The sequence below is a fragment of the Sapajus apella genome, unplaced genomic scaffold (assembly GCF_009761245.1).
Source record: "Sapajus apella isolate SASKATOON/1434 unplaced genomic scaffold, GSC_monkey_1.0 scaffold99, whole genome shotgun sequence".
Taxonomy (NCBI): Eukaryota; Metazoa; Chordata; class Mammalia; order Primates; family Cebidae; genus Sapajus; species Sapajus apella.
The window spans coordinates 2,900,533-2,926,528 of NW_022437039.1; the positions used below are offsets into that span (position 1 = coordinate 2,900,533).

Here is a 25,996-nt window from a genome sequence, read left to right on the forward strand (position 1 = left end):
CAGACATAAACAGTGTCTGCCACAAGCACCTACTGTGTGTCAGAGACTGTGCTAGACTCTGGAACTAGTGACCAAAGCATTCAGAGTCCACTGTTTACAGTCCATTTAGTATCCAACCCATTAACACCCCTCTTCCTCAATCTGTCCACATCCAAAGTCAGCAGAGAGTCCTCATGTCCCCCATTGTGTTTTAGAAAAAGACCTGGACACTGAGTCACAAACCCAGTGACAAATATAGGACCATTTTTTTTTTGGCATCTCAATCCCAGCCTTATCTTGCCTCCCTCTCGTCCCGACAGCCCTGTCCTCAGCTGAACCAGAAGGAGAACATCTGCACAGCAGTGAATCAGACAGCTCTTCTGAAGAGGCTGGAAAAACAAAGCCACACCCAGAGACGCCACCCCCTGTCCCCAGCGTCTGAGGGCGCATGAGACGAGGCAAGGCTGGGTGCCCCAGAGGATGCTGTGCTCTGTAGGGTAGAAAGTCATTTTGTGCTGATTGGCCCGGCGGTCACCTGGCTCTACACCTCTCCTGTGCCTTCAGAACTCCAGGAACACAGCTCTCCCACTGCCATCACAATCTTTACATAAACACTGAGCTCTAGAAGAGGCTTAAGTTGGGGAAGGAGCTGCTGGGATTAGCATATGGGCTCCACATAAATATGTCAAAAGGGGAGGAGTGGGGTTACTCAGAAGTGACACTGTGGGTCAACATTGCCTGGAGGTGTGTGTGCGGGTGAAGCAGAAGGAGCCCTCTCACAGCACACAGCCTTCAGCATGACCTGCATGGTCCATCTGGGGAGGTAGTGAGTTCTCCATCATGGAAAACACACAGACAAAACCTGAGGGAGCCACTCTCAGGCTTCCTGAGAGTCATTGTCCTGTCTGGGCCACAGCTTGGACTGCCAGAAACTTCCTGCCAACAAGGTCCAGTGTCTCTCTTCACCCAAAATGGCCTGGTCTCTTCTAAGCTCTTAGGCTGTTGTAGGGGTCGTGTGCCAGAGACCAAGGCACTCATGGTCCATTTAGTATCTAACTCATTAACACTCTCCTCCTCAATTTCTTCACATCCGAAGTCAGCAGAGTCCTCAATTCCCCCTACACTACCCCAAAACATGGGAATCAGAATCAGGAGAAATTACCTTGTGCTGCAGATAACCTCTCGAGAAGGTGGGTTAGCAAGCTTTCCCTAGTTGAGCTGAGGGCCCTTGGAATTACCGTGGTGAATAATAACATTGATTGAGTGATTTCCTGGCACTGTGTCAAACATTTTACATACATTATTCCACTGAATCATCTCAAACACTATATAGAGTAGGTGCTATTATCCCCACCAATCCGGTGTCCTGGATGAAGAAACAGGAGCCTGAGGAGGTGAATAAACTTCCTCAGATTCAGCAGCTGAGAAGCAGCAGAGCCAAGATTTGAACCCACACAGCTGGATCCAGGGATTGTTCTTATCACCATGCAGCTGCACTGCCGTTCATGTAACCCCAGACTGCAGACCACCCATCTATCCATCAACCTTCTTTCTCTCTCCATAATGTCTTCTTCCAGAGAGCACGGGAGGGCCCAAGAGAATAATTTCCTCACCTTGCCCCTCCCCCAAAAAGTTGCCAGATGTAACAAGTAAAACACAGGGTGCACACTAACACTTCATTGCATGAATGGACACCTACAACCAAATGTTGAGATACACAGCAAATATTTGTCTAGCATAAGTATATTTTATGCAATATCTGTGACATACTTACATGAATCTCTATCTGTCCAGGCACTGTTTATCTGAAACTCAGATGTAAGTCATGGGTGTCCTGTATTTAGCTGACAACCCGACTTTCATGGCGCATGGAGCCACAGTGCTCTGATTCGCAGCCCATCAACTGAACAAGCCTGATGTAGCCCAGCTGTCATTTCAGCATCGAGGACTTCCTTTCTACTCGCAGACTAAAAGAATCAGAAATAGATGTGACTGCTTTATAATGCACATCTGCATTCCCTGGGCTGCCCCTGCTGAAAGCCAGGAGTCTTAAGTCTGATTTGAAATTAACCACCACCAGGTTTTTGCTCTGGGCAGACGTGGGCTGGTGGGCTGCCATCCTCACTCAGAGGAACACCACGCCCCGTCCTCATCCTCCTCTCCCTGTGCTGATGGCATTCAGGCTTCTGCCTGCCTGCAGGTAGATGGTGAATCTCCTCTCTGAATCAGGGATTTTGTGTGTCAGGTTCCTGGAGAGAGGCCTGGAAGAGAGACAAGGAAATGGAGCCACTGAAATCAAGTTTAGACTTGTTAGAAGGAATCGTGTTTAAAAGGCGCCCCAAACATGTTAACTGCAGCTGTTCTCAGCACCGAGAGAATGGCAGTGATTTTCCTAGTGTGATGCAGGAGATCATCATATGAGAAGTAGTTAAGCAATAATTTAACATTGTTGTTCCCTCTTAAGCTGATGCGAGCTGCTTCTGGCAGGAGGGTTTGGGGAATTTTGTTCTCTCTGTGGGAAATCACAAAGCCCTTGGATTTGATTTCCATTTAAATCCCTGAATGTTTGGTTGTCTGCCTCAGTTGCCTCATTCTTTCATAGGCAAACATTTATTAAGCACCTACCGCATGCCCAGCACTGTTTAATTTCAGCCCCTACGTGCGTGTTGCAGGTGTTCATTAATGTATTCACTCATTTATCCGTTTTTAAATTTATTAAACGTTTTTCAAGCCAAGTGTATGTCTGGCTCTGCACTAGGTCCTGGGGATATTTAAAAATAGAAAATCACGAGGTCCATGCTCTTCCTTCCAAGAATGGATTTCCCAGTGGAGGAAATGTACCTCTAAGCAAGTAATCAAAAGGCAATGGGTTAGTCCCATAATAACAAGGTGGGACTCCATTGCTTGAACATCGACTGTGCACCGATCACTTTGTACACATTATTTTATTTGTAACTTTTATTTTTTGAGACGGAGTCTCACTATGTCGCCAGGCTGGACTGCAGTGACGCCATCTCAGCTCACTGTAGCCTCATCTTTGAGCAAGTCCAAGTGTATGCTAGTCCCCTTCTATGTGTCCATGTGTTCTCATCATTTAGCTCCTACTTATAAGTGAGGACATGCAGTATTTGGTTTTCTGTTCCTGTGTTAGTTCACTAAGGAGAAGGGCCTCCAGCTCCGTCCATGTTCCCGCAAAGGATATGACCTCATTCTTTCATATGGCTGTGTAGTATTCCATGGTGTATATGTACCACCTTTTCTTTATCCACTCTGCTATTGATGGGCATGTCTTTGTTATTCCACGACTGTGTTCACTGTAACACTATTCACAATAGCCAACATATTATTACTTTAACACATTATACCCAAGCCATTCCTTGAAGCAAGATAGACATTATTATGTCCATGTTGTAGATGAAAAATAGAGGTGCTGACAGGTAAAATAACTTGCTCCAGGCTATGAAGTTAGTAAGTACAGGGAATAGGAATTTAGAACCTAGGTCCATCCTTCTCTAAAGCGGGAATGCTTTACACTCTGCCAAGCTGCTGCTAGAACCAGTGAGAGAACACAATGAAAGAGGAACAGCCTGGGCGAGGTTGCTCATGTCTATAATCTCAGCACTTTAGGAGGCCGAGGTGGACAGGTCATGAGGCCAAGAGATCGAGACTGTCCTGGCCAACATGGTGAAACCCCATCTCTACTAAAAATACAAAAATTAGCTGGGCTTGGTGGTAGGCGCCTGTAGTCCCAGCTACTCAGGAGGCTGAGGTAGTAGAATTGCCTGAACCTGGGAGGCGGATGTTGCAGTGAGCCGAGATCACACCACTGCACTCCAGTCTGGGTGACGGAGGGAAACTCTGTCTCAAAAAATAAAAAATAAAAATAGAGGCACAAAGAGAAGCGTGCAGCTAGCTCCAACAAGTGCATCTGAGTTGGGTTCTGGAGGTTGAATTTAGCTATCAGAAGAGTCAGAAGAGTTTCCCTGGAGAGGAGAACATCCTGTCTTGAAAAAGTGAGATTATTTGGGGTATTGAGGGAGGTGTGTGAGAAGCTTTGGAAGGAACAATATGGCACCCAGTTCCTGGGAGGCCTGGATGGTCTAGTGATGGTTTGTTTTGCTGGAGTGAAGGGATGGCTCCTGCTGAGACTAACACTCAGTGTTGTCGAGTGCCAGGGACTTCACCCATCACCTACCTGGAAACCTTACATGTTCACAAAGGACAGTTTACCGTGAGGGTTATTATGTGTTTTTTCCATCAACCTGACTTAGAAATCTCAAACTTAGAAACTCAGCCCATGTATCAGAGGCAAATTGCCAGCAAGAAATGATGCATGCTGCGTTTTAAAATCTCGTTGTTGTGGCTGATTATATACGCTGTTCTAAAAAGCCCTGGAATAAAGTTTCCCATCCCACAAGAGTAAAGAATGGTGCCTATAGTAATTGGCATTACATTATTGATAAATGTGTTTGGCCATGTGAGAACAACAGCATCCCTCTTCGTCTCTGACATCTGATAAAGCCACGAAGCTCCTGCGTTCACCTTGGGCATGCGTGTAAGTCTAGTGGCAAAGATTCCTTCACTAGCAACTTCAAAATGTGCTGCATCCAAGATAAAAAGAAAGGGGGGAAAATTAGCAGTGCATTGCTTTTGGAATATTTGTCCTGAATTAAGAAAAGAAAATACATTACTGTTCTCTTCTCTTTTCTCTGCTGTCTTAGAAATCGGATTAGTCATTATTAAACATTTTGAAGTGGAATAAAAAGAGGGAGAAGATTCCAAGGGCACATTGCGACTTTGATCTTAACAGAGCAATCATTGTCAGGAGCCCGCACAAAGGCGGTTTCCGTTACACATTGAGATCCTGGTAATTAGGGCCTTGTAATGACCCATTCCAAAAAGAAACAGCTCTGTTCCTTATTTGCCGTTAAGAACACTAAGAGTTTATTTGCAGAGAATTGGGTTTAATTCAATTAGCAGGAATTGTGAGGCATTCATAACACAAGGTATATTAACCCAACGCTTGGTTTGTAATGAGAACCAAAAAGCATTTAGGGAAAGAAAAGCTAATTACCCGAAATTCTTTTTATTTTTATTTTTTTCTGTAACATGGAGGTTTTGTCCAAATTTCAGAGGCCTGTATTCCAAAATCCCTTAAGCTTTAATTAATGATTAAGCAGGGCAACAGGAGATGAAGGAGGACAGCAAAATTTTGCCATGGAGTCATTGCCAGGGGTGTATATTTCATAACCCCACCCTGAGCCAGCACTTCAAAGTTTACACAGCATTTCCACCACCATTATCTGTTCTGAATATTCATTTCCTTTTTCTTCTGGACCATTTCTCCAGCGCTAGAAATATTCCTCTCAAGCCTGTCTAGAGTTTCAGATCTCAGCTTGCTTCTCCAAGAAAGTCCTCATCCAGTCCAGCTGTTTGCTTCCAGCGATGCATGCAGGAAATTGACAGGTGTGGACTTCCGTCTCACCTGCACTTTGGTCCAGGTTGATGACCTGGGGCAGGTGGCTGAGCTTCTTCAAACTCCACTGTGCTCCTTTGTTATTCCCCATAACGGTGCTGTTCTATCTGGAAGCCACTGCCAAATGTGGTTATTTAAATGTAAATTGATTAAAACAAAACTTAAAATTGAGTTGTCAGCAACACTGGACACAGTTTTAGGGTTAAGTAGCCACATGTGGCTGGTGGCTACTGTTATTGGATGTCAAGATAGAGCCTGCTTTCATCATCCCAGAGAGGTCCGTTGAACAGCACTGGTCTATGAAATGGGGGGCATCATCTATCTTTTGAGGGCAATGTGGTAAGAACTTAGTGAGAAAATGGCCTGACGTGGTGGCTCATGCCTGTAATCTCAACACTTTGGGAGGCCGAGGCGGGCAGACCACTTGAGGTCAAGAGATCAAGAGCAGCCTGGCCAACATGGTGAAACCCTACCTCTACTAAAAATATAAGTATTAGCCGGGCATGGAGGTGGGCAACTGTAATCTCAGTAATCCTAGCTACTCAGGCGGCTGAGGCAGGAGAATCACTTGAACCCGGGAGGCAGAGATTGCAGTGAGCCAAGATCGTGCCACTGTGCTCCAGCCTGGGTGACAGAGTGAGACTCTGTCTTAAAAATAAAAATAAAAAAGAATTTAGTGAGTTTTGTGAGAAAATACACAGGAAGCTCGTAACTCATGGTGGAGACCCAATAGTAGCATCTTAGATGAAAGAAGAGAGTGGCAAGGAAGAGAAGAGGGCACCCCCCTCTTAAGGTCATTCTGCCTTTCCATTCTTAACACAGTGGGAAAGCATAATGGAGAAAGGTATATGGAAAGGAAGGTAACTTCTATTACAGCATGTTTTATGGGCTTTATTATCTCTGTGTCTCTGTGTGATTATTCAACAAATATTCATGGAGTATGCCAACCATTTCATCTGTTCCTACAACCCCTCAGGGAAGAAGATTTTCTTTCCCCAACTGGGTAGATGGAGGCATGGAGGCTCAGGTGGGTGACCTGGTGTACCCGCCTTGGGTGCACAGCCAGTGAGTGGTTAAGTTGATACCTTCCCCTGTCCCGAGGAACATCAATATCCTACTTCTCTCCACCGCACTCAGCTGTCTTCATCAACACAGACTTCCAGCTGGTTCTTATTAATTTGAGGGCTGGGCGCTAGTGCTCAGGTAGCCAAGAATGTTCCACTTCGTAAGTCCTCGCACGATTAGTGGATGTGAAGAACCACATGGGTCCCTGAAAGGGCTCCAGCAAGCCCGTCCAATTCCTGCTTCATTGGGGACTTGGGATTTCCTTCAGAGCAGCTGTGGAGAAGGACACATTTTGCAGACAACCCAGCCATGCATAGAAACTGCGTATTAGCCTATAAATCAATTAGTGCATTTGGGCCCAGGCTGCACAGAGCTGCTCTGACAGATGGCCATCGGTCTGTCTCTGTCTCCTTAGCTAGATCCCAAGAGGAGGGGAGAGAAGAAAGAGCTTCCAGGAAGGTGTTGACCCCAGTAGCTCTCTTGTAGCAGGGAATAGGGAATCCCAAAGAGGCTGTGCAAGGGCAAGGCTTTTCTCTGGAAGTCATTTGAGGAATGAAATTGAATTTGGTGACTCCAGGAACCTTGTTGGAGTGAGAAACACGTGACTCTCAGGTAGAAAACACATGGACATCTTGGAGAAGATGCTGCAGTTGGGAGAACTAGGGAGAAGGACACTTAGTTGGGAATTGGGCAGGATTCCATTTCCAGCTTTGCATGGTCTTGGGCAAGCCATGAGAACGTCTTGGCCTCGCTTTCCTTATCTGTAAAAAACATGGGGGGGTGGGAATCTAAAATTAGATCTTGATTGCATCAAAGGATTAAAATGTGTGTGCACAGATGTTACAGGAGAGAGATCTTTTTCCAGATGCATTATAGGAGCTCAGTGCCATTTGCAAAGGGAAACCAGGTGGACACTGGTTTTCAGTTTCTTACCAAAGGCCAAGTTTTTATTAGAGGTATGTCACAGTGCTGCATTAGAACTGGAGAGCAACATGGTTATGAGTTGAACACTGCTTATTCTTTCATTAGTTGGTTCTTTCTGGAGACTTTTGGTGAAGCTATCTGGCCCTCCAGAGGCTAACTGGCTTGGCTTCTGATTTCAGCACCAAACCTTCCAGTTGTGTGGCCTAGACCAGTGTCCCACAGCCTCATCTCTCAGTCCCTGCAACAAACATTACAGCCACCTCTTAGGGTGGTCAGGGAAGTCAAGGAAATGAAGACTTGCAGGGTGTTCAGCCCCATGCTCAATTCAGAATCAACACTCAAGCTACATTAGTCATTCGCATTGCCAACAGATTGTCCGTAATTGTCCAGGACTCTGGGGATACAGGAACAAATAAGGCATTGTCTTTGAGGAGCTCAGCTTAGTGCAGTGGCTCTGACATGATCTGGTGTAAACACCCCTGATAGTGATAATCTAAGCATATCCTGAGAAGGATCCTGTATGGCAGATGCACCTGAATGTGTGTCTGAAGCTAGGGAATCGGGGAGTGGCCAACCCAGAGTTAAGTTCCTTGTCTGTGAGGAATATCTGAGCCTACATCCTGTGCTGTGCATCATGAGCTGTACAGGAGATAAGGGGAGATAAGGAGGGTGCTAAGTGAAGATGCCATATAAATGGCATGCAGTCTGCAAGCAGGTTGTAGTGTTTCTCTCCAGCCTGCCACAACTAATCTGTATATAGGCTGGATATCCTGTCCAGCCCACCACCACATGGCCATTTCTGTACATAAGGCAGCTCTCATGTCTGGCCCACCAGCACTGGACTCTCTCCCCTATGCGGAAGGCCCTAATAAAACCCCATGACTTGTTTACTGGCTCTAGCTCTCTGGCCTCTTGAACCTCAGAAAACTTTTTGAAAACCACATAAACTCACAAATATGATTCCAGGTCTGGAACTGCTGAAACTCCATAGACTCCAGATTAAGAGACTGGTGTACTTAGAAATTGTGGGTAAAACAAAGTTTACATACCCTGCACAATTATCCTAATTGTAGCAGACAAGTATTGGTTGCTCTCAGAATTGGTAATGAGGGCAAGGAATGCTTCCTAGAGCAGGTGATGTCAGTTAAGGGAATAAACAGCTTTTAAATAAGCGGGGTGAAGGCAGGGGAGGAGCTCCACGTAGAAGGACCAGAATATGCAAGAGTGGGACAGTGGAAAACCCAGGTAAGAACACTTGAGTCCTTGGTCTTCTGTCAAGAGGTGAAGGCAGAGTCCATTGCAGCCTCCTTGGAGTCAGAGATAAGGTTGCATTTAACTCATATTTCTCCTTTTCTCATTGCCTTCAAGTAGATGCATTAACTTGTGTTTCTAATGTTATTTTCCTGCATGGAGGAGGTTCTTGACTTTAAGGACGATGGAGTGCCATGATTTCAGGGGTCATATGGATTTGGGAAATGGCAGTAACACGTGTCACCAAGTATCGGGTCCAATCAGGAGACTTGAGGTTACTGAAATCACCGTGAGTTCCTCCTTGCTCAAGGGGCAGTCCCTGCACAGATTCCTTGCTTAGTGTAGTCAGAGCCACAATCCACTTCTAATTCCGTCTGACCTCCAGCAACCTGCTTGTCTTAGGTTAAATTCCTAGACGCAGATACCAAGATAAGGATATGAATGTAAGTGATGCATGTGTGAGGTGGTGCCAGGAAGCGTGGGGCAAAGGGGAGGCAAGGAGGCCCATAGAAGTGCTTTCAGGAGCAGGTCACCCCTGTGGGCAGCTGGGGCTTGGAACCCCTGAATCCATAGGACCATGTCACAGGATTGTCCTCTCAGGGGCAAAGCTGCCATTGTTGGTCAAGTGATACTCCTGTGACATTAAAGTCTGCCTTCTCCTAACTTACTCTAAGGAACTGCTTGTTTTACATTTTTCACTGGATCACCTGCTCTAGGAAGCCTTCCCTAGCCTCATTTCCTTCCATCATGTCATGTGCGTGAAGAAGCAGACCCCTGTGGTCAAAGAAAGCCGTCAGGAGAGACCCATAGGTGTCTGCACTGAGGAGACCTTGGGGTAGGAAGGGGAGGGGATATGTCTGGGGCACTGGTGCATTTGTTACAATCCTCTACTACAGAATCTCATTCCCAGGCATCCAGTTTCTTCCAGGGGTCACATCCTCGCTGCATACCCAGTATCTATTCTAGGTCCATCTTGGTGGCCATGGCCCCTCTGATTTCCATCCCATGTGTTTCTTGAGGCTTGGTTTTTCTAGCTCTGAGCCGCTCTGTCACCACTGCTCAGAGTCAGAAAATCATGGAGGCCGCCCTCCTGTTGTGTGGTCCCCCTCACTCCGAGGCATTGGCCAGTGTTTTTTCTGATAATTATTTATTAGCATCTCCTGTATGATCTTGAGTCTGTAGCCTCTCTCCTCCCGTGTCTTTGGAACTTCGAGTTTTGCTGTCATTTGTTCCCAAGAAGTAAACACGGAGGCATCCTGTTCCCCTCAGACAGCATCCTTCCAGCTACTCCCAGTGTGGCTCAGCAGGTTTCTGCTCCTAACTCAAAGGGAATGTTATATTTCGGATTTGTTTTCCTTTGCGGATCATCTGCTCACAGATGTTTGTCCTTTGGCTTGTTTCTCTTTCTAATTAATTTTTGATTAAGTTTTGAAACACCTTCTGTCTCCACCATTTTCAGCCACCCCAGGTGATTGTGTTTACTCTGAACCCAGGCTGGGAGTCTGGGCTCTCCGAGTCTTGGCAATTCAGTGGCTAAGAGGGAAAGGGGACTTCCAGTTAATTGGTTAAGTGATGTTATCCATCTTAACCCAGGGGAGAAGCAGAGGGGATGCTGCCTGGGCCAAGCGGGAGGGATGGAGAAAAGTGAATGAGTCTGAGATCTCCTGGAGTAATGAGTGAGAGAAACGGAAAAAGGTAAGAGAAATACCCTTCCAATACTGTGTCGCTTATTAGGAACGTACATGTGCAGACACATGTCCCTTGAACCAGTAGCTCCATTCTTTGGAATTATTCAGTGGAAGAAGAAAGAACATACGAAGTGCTGGTATCCTGTGTGCCATGCGCTATGCTAGGTCCTCTAACAAAGTAGCAGGAGGGGTCATCATCATTGCAGAGTGGCAGCAGCAGCCACAGAATTAATAAAAGTAATGTTTTATGACAGCAGTCAACACTGCATGTTTACTCCGACGACTATTTTCAGTACTTTATGTGCTTGATTACATTTACTCCTTAAAGACCCCTATGCGATCCTCATTGAACAGATGAGGAAACTGAGGCTCAGAGAACGTGTACATTGCCTCGAAATGACGGAGATGAAGGAATCCACAAGGGGGACTCCAGAGCCTGATTTCTTATTTCCTTCACTTTCCATCTCGAAAAAGCCCCGGGCCAGGTGTGAGCAGTTCACATTTGACCTTGCAGGCAGGGAGACAGGCAGCCCAGCGTGGGAGAGGTGATGAAGGACAGCTTTTCAAAGGCTGGGACAGCAGGTGCGCAGCCTGGCTGGAGATGGCATCGGGCATATCATGCTGCGTTCCCGGAGGCTCCTGCATCTCTCAGCTCAGCCGAGCTGTGGCCGCCTGGAAACTTTCCTTGTTGATCCCAGCCTCCCTGTAGGAGTGCACCCCCAAACCCACTTCCCCAATTTCCAGGCCTGCCTTATTTCTGCCTTGTGTACTCTCTGCTGTGGACTTAGCCTCAAAATCTGCCCAACACCCTGGGTTGTGATGCCAGAATCTATGACAGTAGTAAATCTCCTATTAGTTATGATCGTGGTTGCACCTTGTGTTCCGCACAGAGCAGGAACAGAGCAGATATCAGCGTGCATTCAGCTTTGTGTTACAGTTCACCTCCTAACTGGAGACAAGATACTCCCCTCGGCGTGCCGTGGGTGCTTTTCCTATATCCTGCAAAGGCCGCACGGGAGGTTCATTTCACCATCATCTTGCATTTTGTCTGAAGGCCTTTCCCCAAGACCGCCTCCCTCCGCACCCCTCCTCCTCCATTTTCCTCTGTGTGTTTTCCAAGGCATTCTCTGCACTACCAGGGACGGCCTAAGATTTACCAGCCCTGCCAAAGAAGATGAAATGCCCAGGGGTCACTGGGCAGGACGAGGTAATAAGAAAAGCAAACGGTCAAGAGCAGGCCCAGCCCAGCTGAAGCAATTACCAAGTTTCTCCTCAATTTTCAGATTGCAATGGGGAGAGCAGAGATGGCTGGGGGGAAACATAAATTATGTCATCTCTGTGCTATCAAAGGTTCTGAGCATTCTTTCCTGCTGTCCTTTTCATTTTGGCTCCGTAAATACTGTGTCCTTTTAAAAAGAGTCATTGTTCATGTCCGTTCAAAGGTGACAGGAAAACCACAAGTTTAGCATTCTGCGAGTGAGAGTCTTAAAGGAACTGTCTGTTGCTGAGTCTGTCGGTGAGTAGAGGAAGGAAGGTGTCTTGGCCGGGTGCAGAGAGGTTCTGAACCCTAGAATACTGGCTGGAGAACAGAGGCGCTATCATCAGATGCACCTGAATTAAAACTTGCAGCCCACCACATATGAGCCCTATCAGTTGGGATTTGTTTTTAAAACCGGGGACAAGAAGAAGTTACATGATAGGGGGATGATAAGGATCAATTGAGATTATGCATTAAAAGTACTGAGGACAGCCTGCAGAATGTCCTCAGTATAAGTTAACTGGGGCTGTGCGCGGTGGGGCACGGCTGTAATCCCAGCACCTTGGGAGGCCTGGTCGAGCAGACCGCCTGAGGTCGGGAGTTCGAGACCAGCCTGACCAACATGGAGAAACCCCATATCTACTAAAAATACAAAAAATTAGCCAGGCGTGGTGGTGCATGCCTGTAATCCCAGCTACTCAGGAAGCTGAGACAGGAGAATCGCCTGAACGCCGGAGGCAGAGGTTGTGGTGAGCTGAGATCACGCCATTGCACTCCAGCCTGGGCAACAAGAGTGAAACTCTGCCTCCAAAAAAAAAAAAAAAAAAAAGTTAACTGGGTTTTTTCCCACTCCCTTATTCATACTATTGCATACAAAGCTTCCTGACCTTCCAAGAGCATGCCTTCAAGTTCATGGCTCCAAAGCTTTGCCCATGCCGTCTCCTCTGCCTCAAATACCCTCCCTCCCTGCCTTAGGTCAAGTTCTGCAGAGCTCGAATGTGGCTTCTGAGGCAATGAGGATTGCAGGCGTGCTCACAGGAAGAAGTCTAGAGGTGAGGGAAGGAAGATGAGGTAGCAAAGATGTGGTTTAGTTGAAGTAGAGCCCCAGCCTGATGCTATGGGAGGCTCTGAATGTGGAAGACACCATGGAGCATGCGAAGTGCACCTTTATACCACCATATCTGCCAGCCTTGGGCTGCAGGCTGGCCTTGGTTGGAGGTCAGTGCATAACGGCTCAGGCACCTCTGGGCAAGGTATGATTCTCCAGAAAATGTGGCATTTGAGAATCCTGATCAATCAATGCTTGGTGCAGCTTGGCGGGAGTGGGGGGAGGTTAATTGACTGGATTTGTAAAAGGGATTATGTAGCTGAGTATGGTGGCTCATGCCTGTCATCCCAGTACTCTGGGAGACTGAGGTGGAAGGATCACCTGAGCTAGTAGTTTGAGGCTGCAGTGAGTTGCGATTGTACCACTGCTTTCCAGCCTGGGCAACAGAGCAAAACTCCATCTCTAACGGGAAAAAAGGATTTGGGATATGGGTGGGGGATCACCCTCCCCCTCCCAGCGGACTCCTGTTCATCCTACAGGCACTGCTCTGCTGCCTCTCCTCTCAGGCCCCTTTCTCTGTGCCTTGTGCTCTGAGTCACTTCCTTCTCTCTGAATGCAGAAGACTTTTCACTGCAGTCCCTTGGTTATAACACTTACTGCACTGTGATAGAATTACATGTTTACAGATCAGACTAGCCCCAGGAAAAGAGACTGTGGAAACTGGAGTCATCTCTTGTGTAGAGAAAGGAGGCAGCCAGTAAGCGGGAGCAAGCTGAATAGGTGCAGAGAAGGGAGGAAATGAGCTCCTTGGGGTGAAGACTGGAGCCTCAGCCCTGCCTTTCAATGCCAGGTAGCATTTGGTATCCTGGAGTTGAACAGCTCCTGGGTCTTCCAGCCAGACGACCCTCACCTCCTGATAATGGCCAGGAGAATTACGAAAAGTCCAAAGAGATTGCACAGTTAAATTTCCTGAAAGAGTGTAGAAAACAAAGCAGAGCTCGGTGAGCCTGTTGGAGTCCTGCCCTGGGCACAGCCTACCCTGCCCTCATGTTCTCTGGGCTTGAGGAGCTGGGTCTGGTCTCAGCCTGAGTCAGACCCACACCCCACCAGCTAATCTAATCACTGTACTGTCCAGCTGCACTTGAGGACACAAGTGCCTTGGGGATCTCTATTGATGCTTACGTGCATTTGTTTTTTTTTTATTTTGTCTGTGACAACAAACATTCTGTCCTTGGTTGAATGATGGGTGGAATGAGCGCTCAGAAGAGAGTCCAGCAGCTTGGCTTGGTCTAGCTTAACAGAGTTTAGGATGTGAAGACCTGCAGACTCGGGGGTTGTGGGGGACAGAGAGGCAGGATGGTATCCTAGCTGAGCCTGCTGCATTTCAAATTCTGGCTTTCTTTGCTCCTTTTCTTTTCTTTCTTTTCGTCTTTCTTTCTTTCTTCCTTTACTTACCTTCCTCCCTCCCTTTCTTCCTCCCTCCCTCCCTCCCTCCCTCCCTCCCTCCCTCCCTTCCTTCCTTCCTTCCTTCCTTCCTTTTTTCTTTCTCTTTCTTTCTTTCCTTGCATAGAAAGGAAGCTTTCCATGCAATAGTATGAATAAGGGAGTGGGGAAAGCCCAGTTAACTTTTTTTTTTTGGAGGCAGAGTCACTCTTGTTGCCCAGGCTGGAGTGCAATGGCATGATCTCAGCTCACCACAACCTCTGCCTCCTGGGTTCAGGCGATTCTCCCGCCTCAACCTCCTGAGTAGCTGGGATTACAGGCATGCGCCACCAAGCCTGGATAATTTTTTATATTTTTAGTGGATATGGGGTTTCTCCATGTTGGTAAGGCTGGTCTCGAACTCCCGACCTCAGGCGGTCTGCTCGACCAGGCCTCCCAAGGTGCTGGGATTACAGGCGTGCCCCACCGCGCACAGCCCCAGTTAACTTATACTAAGGACATTCTGCAGGCTGTCCTCAGTACTTTTAATACATAATCTCAATTGATCCTTATCTTCCCCCTATGACGTAGCTTCTTATTGTCCCCAGTTTTAAAAACAAATCCCAACTGATAGGGCTCATATGTGGTGGGCTGGAGGTTTCTTTTCTTTTTCTTTCTTTCTTTTTCTTTCTCTCTGTCTCCCTTCCTCCCTTGCTTTCTTGCTCTTCTTACCTGCCTTCCTTCCTTCCTTCTCTCTTTCTCTCTCTTCCCTTCTTTCTATTTTCCTCTCTCTCTCTCTGTCTCTCTCCCCCTCTCCCTCTCCCTTTCCCTCTCTCCCTCCCTCCTTCCTTCCCTCCCTCTGTCTGTCTGTCTCCCTCTGTCACCCAGTCTGGAGTACAGTGGTTCAATCACAGCTCACTGCAGCTTTGAACCCCTGGCCTCAAGCAATTGGTGCCGACCACCCAGCTTCCCAAAGTGCTGAGATTCCAGGCATATGCCACCACACCCAGCCAAATTCTGGCTTTAAAAAAAGGTATAATTATTTTGTGTTTTCATTATAAACTAATCCCTTATGGACAATATTCGATCATATAATATTATCAGCTAAGTTTCTATTTTTAATTTTTGCCAGCCTTCTTGAGGCAGACATGACACAAAAGAACTGTATATATAAGGTGAACAGTATGTCTTGTCTTGATATGCACATGTCTTGTGAGATGCTTACCACAATCAAGCTAATGAACAGATCCGTCACCTCACATAGTTATGATTCGTGTGGGTATGGTGAGAACACGTAAGATCAACTTCTTCAGAAATTTCAAGCATATAGTACAATACTGTTCATTGTCATCGCCAGAGTACGCGTTAATGAGACCCTCAGAACTTATCCTGTATAACTGAAACTTTGTACATTTTGACCAACATCTCGCTCTTTCTTTCCACCTCCGGTGCCTGGCAACCATCATTCCACTCTCTGCTTTGCAAGTTAAACTCTTTTAGATCCCATGTGCAAGTGAAATCCTGCAGTTTGTGCCTTTCTGTGTCTGGCTTATTTCACTTAGCATAATGTCTTCCAGGTTCCGCCATGTTGTGGAAAATGTTAGGATTTCCTTCTTTTTAAGGCTGAATAATGGTGTTTATAGGTTTACACCTATCTACACACACATGCGCCACATTTTCTTTATCCATTCATCTGTCAGTGGAGACCTAGGTTGTTTCCATACTTGGCTAGAGTGAATGATGCTGAAATGAACATGGGGGTGCACATATCTCTTTGAAATACAAGTTTTATTTTCTTTGGATATATACTCAGAAGGGTTGCTGGATCATGTGATAGTTCTTGTTGATGTTGTTTAAGGAAACTTCATACTGCTTTCCATAATGTCTATATCAATTTACGTTCCCACCAGCAACGTGTAAGGGTACGTACCCTTTTCTCCATATCCTCACCAACGCTGCTGGCTTTTGACTTGGTGATAAGCCAGCCTAGCCGGTGTGAGGTTATATCTCATTGTGGTTTTTATTTACATGCCCCAATAATTAGTAATGGTAAGCCCCTTTTCATAAACCTGTTGACCAGCTATATATCTTCTTTGGAAAAATGTCTGTTCAGATCCTTGTTCATTTTCTAATTGTGTGTGTGTGTTTGCTGTTGAGTGCCTCATTTATTTTGGATATTACACCCTTATTAGATAAATAGTTTCCAAGTATTTTCTCCCAACATGTAGGTTTGCTGTTTTGTTTTGTTTCCTTTGTGGTGAAGATTTTTAGTTTGATGAATGCCTACTTATTTTTACTTTTGTTATCTGTGTTTTTGGGGTTATATTTAAAAATGCATTGCCGAGATGAATGTCAAGAAGGTTTTCCACGTCGTTTTCCTTTGGTAATTTTATGGTTTTAAGTCTTATGTTGGAGACTTTAATCCATTTTGAGTTGATTGTTGTATGTAGTGTGAGATAAGGGTCCAGTTATGTTCTTTTGCATGTAGACAGCCGGTTTTCCCCATACCGTTTATTAAAAAGACTTTTTTTCCCATGTGTGTTATTGGCATTCTTGTTGAAGATCAGTTGACTATAGATGGGTAAATTTATTTCTAGACTCTCTATTCTGTTTCATTGGTCTATATGTCTGTTTTTTGCCACTACCAAACTGTTTTGGTTACTGTTGCTTCGTACTATATTTTGAAATCAGGACATATGTGATGCCTTCAGCTTTGTTCTTCTTGCTCAAAATTATTTTACTTATGAGGGGATTTTTGTTCTGTATGAATTTTAGGGTGGGTTTTTCTATTTCTGTGGAAAATGACTGTCAAAATTTTGGTAGGGATCACACTGTAGATCACTTTGGGTTGTATAAACATTTTAACAATATTTATTAATCCTATCTATGAATATTGGATGTCTTTGCATTTATCTATCTTAACTTTCCTTCATCAATATTTTAGAATGTTTATTGTATACATCTTTCAACTCTTTGGTTAAGTTTATTCCTATGTATCTTCTTTTTTCTTTTTCTTTTTTTTTTTTATTATTGTCAGTAGATTGCTTTCCTTATTTTCTTTCCAGTGGTTCATTATTTGTGTGTAAAAATGTGACTGATTTTTATTTGTTGATTTTGCATCCTGCAACTTTACTGAATTTATTTATTAGTTCTACCTTTCTTTCTGGGAATCCACATATATATATATTATGTGTGTGTGTGTGTGTGTGTGTGTGTGTGTACACACACACACACACACACACACACAAATTTTAGTATGCCAGACAAACACACACACATATAAATATATATATGATGTATATATAAAAATATATATGATGTATATATGTAAATATATACCTGTGTCTGCGTGTGTGTGTATGTGTGTGTTTGGCGTTATACTAAAAAATGCATTGCCTAGACCAATATCAAGAAGGCTTTCCACTTTGTTTTCTTTTGGTAATTTTATGGTTTCAAGTCTTATGTTTGAGTCATGTATATATATAAATTATCTTGGCTAGATCTTCTGGATAACTTGCTGGAGTTTAACATTACCACCTGCCGCTTCGCCTTGCATTTTTGTTCCAGAGATGGGGCTTCTTTTCTTAAACCTCATAAACCAGGCTCTGCCAGCTTCAGGTTTTCTTCTTCAGCTTCCTACCATTCTCAGCCTTCATAGCATTCAAGGGAGTTAGGGTCTTGCTATGGATTAGGCTTTGGCTTTAGGGAATGTTGTAGCTCATTTGATATTTTATTCAGACCACTCAAACTTTGTCCATATCAGCAACAAGGCCATTTCACTTTCTTATCATTTCTGTATTCACTGGAGTAGCAATTTTAATTTCCTTCAAGAACTTTTCTTTTGCATCCACAACTTGGCCAACTGTTTGGGTAAAGATTTCTTTTTTTTTTTTTTTTTTTTTTTTTGGGACAGAGTTTCGCTCTTGTTACCCAGGCTGGAGTGCAATGGCGCAATCTTGGCTCACCGCAACCTCCGCCTCCTGGGTTCAGGCAATTCTCCTGCCTCAGCCTCCTGAGTAGCTGGGATTACAGGCACGCGCCACCATGCCCAGCTAATTTTTTGTATTTTTAGTAGAGACGGGGTTTCACCATGTTGACCAGGATGGTCTCGATCTCTTGACCTCGTGATCCACCCGCCTCGGCCTCCCGCAGTGCTGGGATTACAGGCTTGAGCCACCGCGCCCGGCCTAAAGATTTCTAGCTCGGCCTTTCTTTGCTTTTGACGTGCTTTTCTCACTAAATTTAATCACTGGCTTTTGATTTAATGTGAGAAACATGTGACCCTTTCTTTCACGTGAACACTTAAAGGTCATCATAGGGTAATTCACCGACCTGATTTCAGTATTGTTGTCTCTCAAAGAAACAGGAAGACCTGAGGAGACAGGGAAAGATGGGGAACAACTGGTTGGCAAAATAGAACACACACTGCATTTATCCATTAAACCTCCTCTCTTATCGGGGAAGTTTACAACACTCCAAAACAATTGCAATGGCAACATCGAAGATCGTTGATCACAGATGACTGTGACAGATGGGATAATGATGAGAAATTTTAAAATATTGCAGGAATTACCAAAATGCGACACAGACACAGGAGAGGTACACACACTACTGGGAAAATTGCACTGATAGAGTTGCTTGATTCGGGGTTGCCACAAATCATTAATTGATTTAAAAAAATGTGATGTCTGTGAAGTAGAATAAAATGAAGTGCAATAAAATGACCTGTCCTTGTCATAGCCTCCCACCTCCAGTTGTGACAACCACATATGCCTCCAGACATTGTCACATCTCCCCTGGGGGAAAAATTACCCCTGGTTTGGAATCACTGAGCTCGTACATGTAAAGCATTACAAGAGAGGCTGACATAAACACTCAAATATTAGCTATGATGATTACTGTCATCATATCAGCAGCATCATCTGACCATACAGCTTCATACTATCTGTAATAATAGTATGTGTTAATTAGGATAATGTCCCTCCTGTTAAAAAAAAAAAAACCTCGAATTTTTGTCCCTTAACATGATAAAGTGTTTTTTTTTTTTTTTTCTTTTTGGCTTCTTTAGATGTCTAGTGCAGGTGTTCCTGGTGATTTGACTACCTTCCACAAAGTGACTCAGGGATTCAGGCTTCTTCTATGTTGCATAATTCTCCTCCTTTCTGTCCTCAGAAGGCGTCTGTGTTCAGAAATGCATGGGAGGCACACCTGCCTTTAAGCTTCTGGGCCTGGAAATGACTCATCTCATTATTTATCATATTTCATCAGTAAGCACTAGTCACATGGCTCCATACAATGAGAGGAGAGGCATGGATCTGTAGTGGAAAGTTAGTCATTTCTGCCATCCCTCAACAAGGGGATTTAGTAGTTCTAGCAACTGTTTCTCTCTCTTCCTCTGTGGCTGTTTTGTCTTGCCTTCTAGTCCCCATGACCACAATCTGCTGTTCCTGGGTTACTTAAAGAGTTCGTTAGGATGGGCTTTCCAGAACCTGTAGGGAGGCTGGAAAACCAGATGGAAGGAGACATGAACCGAGCCAGTGCTGTACTTCTGGGAAGCACGAATAGTCTCAGAGCAGAACTGGTCTGTACAGAATTCTACCACCCATGAGATAAATTCCCGCAAGCCATTTACTTCTGTCCTCTTGTCACAGACCTACACAAGACCTCAGGCGGAAGGAGAGAGTGTTTGGTTATTTATACACCATGGATGTTCCAGGAGATGGGCAAGAAGCATCCAGCCAAGTGGTCCTCAACTCTGTCTGCTCACCAGAATAGCTGGAGAGAATTCATGGAGTACCCATGTCCAGTCCTCTTCCCAGATCAATGAAACTGGAGAGCCTGGGCGTGGATCCTGGTGGCTTCCTTTTGTCTAGTTCTGCATGTGATCCTAATGTCCAGCCAGCATTAAGAATCACTGGGAAGGCCAGGCATGGTGGCTCACGCCTGTAATCCCAGCACTTTGGGAGGCCGAAGTGGGTGGATCACCTGAGGCCAAGAGTTTGAGACCAGCCTTGCCAACACGGTGAGACACCATCTGTACTAAAAATACAAAAATTAGCCAGGTGTGGTGGCAGGCACCTATAATATCAGTTGCCCGGGGGGGCTCAGGTAGGGAATTGCTTGAACCCAGGAGGTAGACACTGCAGTGAGTCGAGATGGCATTCCAGCCTGGGCAACAGAGTGAGACTCTGTCTCAAAAAAATAAAATACAATAAACTGGGAAAAGGACTACTTCAAGTCACCTTCTTACCAAGACCGCACATGTGGGGAAGGTGATTTCTTGGAAAGGAAGTGGAAAGGTTTTTAGGAAAGCGAATGAGATGCTGAACAGCCCAAAATGACCAAGGTCCGTCTACTCAGCTCATGCCCATGCTCTGCATCCTTCTCACCAACACAAAAACACCCCAGGCCAGGGGTTGGCCACGTTGGTCAGGCTGGTCTTACACTCCTGACCTCAAGTGATCCGCCCCACTTAGCCTGCCAGAGTGCTGGGATTACAGGTGTGAGCCACCGTGTCTGGCCTGAGTTAAGGCTTTTCAACATAACGGAAAGCATTTCCAACTGGGGAATTCCAGGCACTGTGACCATGAAGGAGGATACTGAGGCATCCAGAGGTGGTTTTGTAGCCATTTGAATTCTACCCCAAAAGTCTTTGCAAAAGGAGGGTTGTGCCAGCTAGGGCTCTGACTTGTACTGCTCTCCATCTGTGGCTGATGGTGACAAGGGAAAGGGATGGATTCTGAGTCTGGGAACCCTGTGCCCATATCCTCACCCTGACTCTTGAGAGCTGTGTTGTCTGGGGAGTTTCCTGTCCTCTTGGGGCTGTTAGTTTCCATAGCATGGATAACATGGTAAGGATGACGCCCATCTGGCAGGCTCTGAGGACTAAAAGAACATAACAGAAACCCCCAGCACAGTACCTGATTCGTGAAGCGTGCAGCATGAATGCCCTGCCCCTCATCTTTTTGCTTTGTGCCCTCTGAGGTTACACAGCCCAGCCTTACTCTGGGATTGACAGTCCCCAGGGATACAGAGTTAGGAAAATGGATAGAATATTGGAAAGTACGGTTGGGAGTTGGACGTGCCCATAGCTTTTAAGTGGTAGAGTGAGGATGTTTAAAGCCCAGGTGTTCGTGACTGCAGAGTAACCCCTGTACATTTGACTGGCTGGGGATCAAGTTGGGTGCCCTCAAAATCATGATTTGACAGTACATGAATAACATTTCTTATGGAGAATTACCAAGAATAGCAGAGATGCTCAGGATTTTGTGACAGGGGAGATAAAACTGCTTACTATGTGGCAAAGGTCTAAATAACTGCTCTCTAATAATACAGAAATATTGGAAATAATTATTTCTAATAATGTTGGAAATACAGAAAAAAGAAAATGAAATATCTAATTTCACTTCCCCAAAAGCAGTAATAATTTTTTTATTGCCTCCCTCTGCCTTTCTTCTATTCATGTTATAACATAATTAAGATCATGTTAATACGTCATTTATATTCCGATTTTCTTCCTGAAAGCATTTTTCCATGTTATCCTAAACTTCACTTGACCATTACTTTAAAAGTCTTGGAATACTCCATGAAAAGGAGGTGACCCAGCACACTGAGTGAATCCCCTGTTGTTGGGGAACTAGGTTCTTACCTGTTTGTTTCCATTATAGAATATGCTCCCAGCGTTTTGGGGGGCCAAGGTGGACAGATCACTTGAGCCCAGGAGTTCATGACCAACCTGGGCAACATAGAGAAGTTCTGTGTCTACCAAAAAAAAAACCAAAAAACAAAAACAAAAAACAAAAAAACAACAACAACAAAACTTAGCCAGGCATGGTGCTGTGTGCCTGTAGTCCCAAATACTGGGGAGGCTAAGGTGGGAGGATCCCTCGAGCCTGGGAGTTAGAGGTTTCAGGTGTCAGTGAGCTATGTTTGCAGTACTGTACTTCAGCCTGGGTGACAGCGTGAGACCCTATCTCAAAAAATAGAGAAAGAAATGTTACGAAATACCATTTTGTGCTGTAAGCTTTATGTGGTATTTCCAATACGCAGAAGAGACTCCCAGTCTCAGAGGTATGAGGTCAGTGGAAAGGAGGATTTTTGAGGATCTTTATCTGTATTTCCAGATTGCCAAGCTAAATTTGGCAAGCTAAAAGCTCCCTTTTAGGAGCTTTTTCTATCCTTGCAACCTAGCCTCAGAAAGTAACCAGGGGCTCTTCAGAAGGAAATTTAGATGGTGATACCTTTCCCCAAAGATGACAGGTTACAATGGGAAGGGCCCCGAGAACCTCAGCACCCACTTCTCACTCCAGTCCAGCCTCCTCCCGTCTTCATAATTAAGCTTCAGATAATGTTTGCAATCTCCCCATGTTTTCCAGCATGTGTCAGGGTGACTGATGGGCTCGTCACAGCTCAGACTCCCCGCAACCCAGCACTGTAACTGCTTTAACCTGCCTTAATACACCGACGTCAAGGGCAAACCAAGGACAGGGATTTGCCAGGCCCTCCCTGATCTGTCCCTGCCTCCCTTGTGACTTTTCCTTTCCTCTCTTCTGCCTCTTGCTCCTCTCAAAATCATCTGCAAGACAGACCTAAGGCAGTTGTTCAGCACCATAAGTAAAACTATTCTTAGGTTACAAGCTGCCAGAATTTTGAAGCGAGTGCATGTAAATATTTCATTCCTGACAGTGAGAGTTATTAAGAGAAACCTTGTGCGTTTTCCAGAAGAATTTTAAGAGACATTTGTTCGTTGGACATGTCTGGAGCCTACAGAATTTTGGTAGGAGAAGGGGAGGGAGGAAGGGAGATGACTATCATCCATGAATGGGCTCTTTCCTTTTTTACACTTATAGTTAAAATTTAAGATGAGTTCTGGCAGCTCAGTGGCTGGAACCAAGTCCCAGGCCAGAATAGAAGAGAGGGAGCTGGAGAGATGGGAAGCTTCATGCTTTCAGAAGTACCCCTGTTGGGCTGGATGTGGTGGCTCACACCGGCAATCCCAGCACTTTGGGAAGCTGAGGTGGGTGGTTAACATGAGGTCAGGAGTTCAAGCCTGCACGGTGAAACCTCGTCTCTACTGAAAATATAAAAATTAGCTGGGCGTGGTGGTGTGCACCTGTGGTCCCAGCTACTTAGGAGGCTGAGGCATGAGAATTATTTGAACCTGGGAGGTGGAGGTTGCAGTGAGCCAAGATCATGCCACTGCACTCCAGCCTGGGCAACACAACTCTGTCTCAAAAAAAAAATTGTGTGTGTGTCCCTGTAGGTGGCCTGTTTGCAAGCTGCTCTGTTAAATGCAGTAGGGCTCATAATATCTGACGTTAGAACTTCTGCTACTGTTACAGTGATTACCCTGAACTCACAAAACCACAGCTATCCATTTGCAATCTCCAACTGTAAGCCAGACATTCCTATTGAATGTACACAAAATGGCAAGATAGATTTTGTGTCCCTTTTTAAACGAGGAAACTGAGGCTCACTCAGACAGGTTAACGTAACTTTCCCATGGTAAAGTGAGGATGTAGGAGGCACTGGTATTTCTGAACCCAGAGCAATCCTTTACACTTTTACCAGCTGGAGATCAGGTCGAAGACTCTGAAAATCACTTGACAGGAAAGGAAGAAAATTTGTGTCCATTTATTATACCTCAAGATATTGTGGGTCAGGAATCTAGGCAGGACCTGCTGGTTGTGAATTGACTCAGGTTTCTTGGTGACATTCAGTTGACTGGCACGTGAGTCAGGAAGACTGGAAGTCTGAGCTCCCCTGGGACTGATCCCAAAGCACCTAGATGTAGCCTCTGCAACAAGACTGTCTTAGGGTAGTCAGCTTCTGACACTTCAGCTGCGGGTGCCCTGAGAGCACCCCAGTGGATGGGAGGGCACACTGCCAATATTTTAAGGGCCTAGTGGACACTGCCAGTATTTTTTTTTCCCAGTGTCACAGAGCGAATTTATTGTGGAAGCTCGTGGGGTGAGGAGGGGATGGGCCAGGCTCTAGGAGGCCGAGTCAGAGGCCTCTGAGCTGCCTTTGACATCCGTGCTCTCTGTGGTCTCACTGACCTCGCTGAGGTCCTTGCTGTCCCCAGCACTATCCTCGGCAGCAGGCCCTTCTCCTCATGACAGGCCTCTACTGAGCTCGGAGGTGAACTGCCTTTGCTCTCCACCTTGTTCTCCATGGCACCCAGCACCACGTGCCTGCCCTTCTCCTTCAGCTCCAGGTGCCAGCTCAGCTCGTCGGTCATCTGGGTGAGATCCCGCTTCATGGCGTAGGCATCCTCCCCATCTGCATGGTATTTGGGCTCCACTTCACTGATCTGAAAGTTGAGGGTGTTGGAATAAAGGCGCAGGGTGGCCCGGTTACTCTTCCTGACATGCAGGGAGACATATTTGGCATTGAAGTTATGTATCATGGCTCGAGAGGCCCGTCCATCAGTTTCTGTGCCAGACCGAGGCGCCGGTGGGAACGCTTCACAGCCAACGAGGTGATATGTCCATGGGGCACATCATCTGAGTCCTCTTCCATGTTGGCCAGGACATACCCCACAATCTTCCCATTCTCGTCCTCAGCAATGTAAGAGAGCTGGGGCCAGGAGAGGCCATGGTAGAAGTAGTATTTCCTCTGGTAGCTTTCGGGCAGGCAGAGGAGGTTGCAGAGCTGCATGTTGATCAGGTCCTCTGGCCTCGCATTGCGGATGTTCATAACGGCGGCGGCACTTGCGGGTCCCAGCGGACCGTGAAGGCGCAGTCAGCTGCCGCTGCGCTCTGAAACGAGGTGGGGGCCAGGACCGGGGCTGGGCTAGCTGGGCGGCAGCGGAAGGGGCTGTGAGCCCACTGCCAGTATTTTAAGTGCCTGAATAGTGTCGCAGCATTCCTTCTGCTGTCATCTGTTGGTGAAGGTAGTTTTAGAGCCTGCCTGGACTCAAGAGTTGTGGACATAGACCCCATTGCTCAGTGGGAAAAGCACCCAAGAACTGGTGGCCACTTTTTCATTCTCCACACCTGCCCCAGACTGCATTATCTAGAAAGTGGTGGGAACAGGTTTTGAGCTCAGAACTTGACTTCACAACTTTTCTTAGAGTTCCTGCCATCAGACCTGATGGGGGTTCCCGATTCCTGCCTTACAGAGAAGTAAACGCTCTCAGGTCAGAGGAGTCACCTCCTCAAGGCCACGTAGCTGCTGAGTGACAGGAACTCCTCATTTGTTTTATTCCGCAACCCAAAGCAGTTTTCTGCCTCGCCACTTTTTGACAATAGGACTTTAAGGTTTTCCATTTGTACCTGTGACAGAAATCTGGAGATTCAAGTTGGTTCACGGCAAGAGTTGACTCAGTTTGATGCAGAACTCACAACCTGGCAGGACGAGACGGTTCACACCTGTAGTCCCAGCACTTTGGGAGGCTGAGTCTGGTGGATCACCTGAGAACAGAAATTTGAGACCAGCCTGACAAACATGGAGAAACCCATCTCTACTAAAAATACAAAATTAGCCAGACATGGTGGTACATGCCTGTAATCCCAGCTACTCGGGAGACGGAGGTAGGAGGATCACTTGAACCCAGGAGGTGGAGGTTGCAATGAGCTGAGATTGGACCACTGCACTCCAGCCTGGGCAACAAGAGTGAAACCCCGTTTCATTTAAAAACAAAACAAAACAAACAAAAAAAAACAACCTTTCACAGCCTGGTCCCCTTGGTGAAGTTGACTGTGTAGAGGAGAAGCGGAATGCAAATATTTCCTGTTATCCCAAAATGGATCATTAGGACCCAGAGTTGCCTGCAGAGATAAGCTGTGCATTTCTTGCATTTGCAAGAGAGCCCAAAACAGGTTCAGATGCCTACCTAGGGCCAAGAGAGGACAAGGCAACTGTGCTATTTCTAGTATCCACTA

General features: G+C 45.9%; 1 protein-coding gene and 1 pseudogene across 1 annotated transcript in view; one reads left to right on the top strand and one right to left on the bottom strand.

The window, feature by feature from the left end:
- RBFOX1 (RNA binding fox-1 homolog 1) overlaps positions 1-25,996 on the top strand; it is a 2,532,432-nt gene that overhangs the window by 618,740 nt on the left and 1,887,696 nt on the right.
- Positions 24,039-24,881, bottom strand: LOC116536179 (annotated as a pseudogene).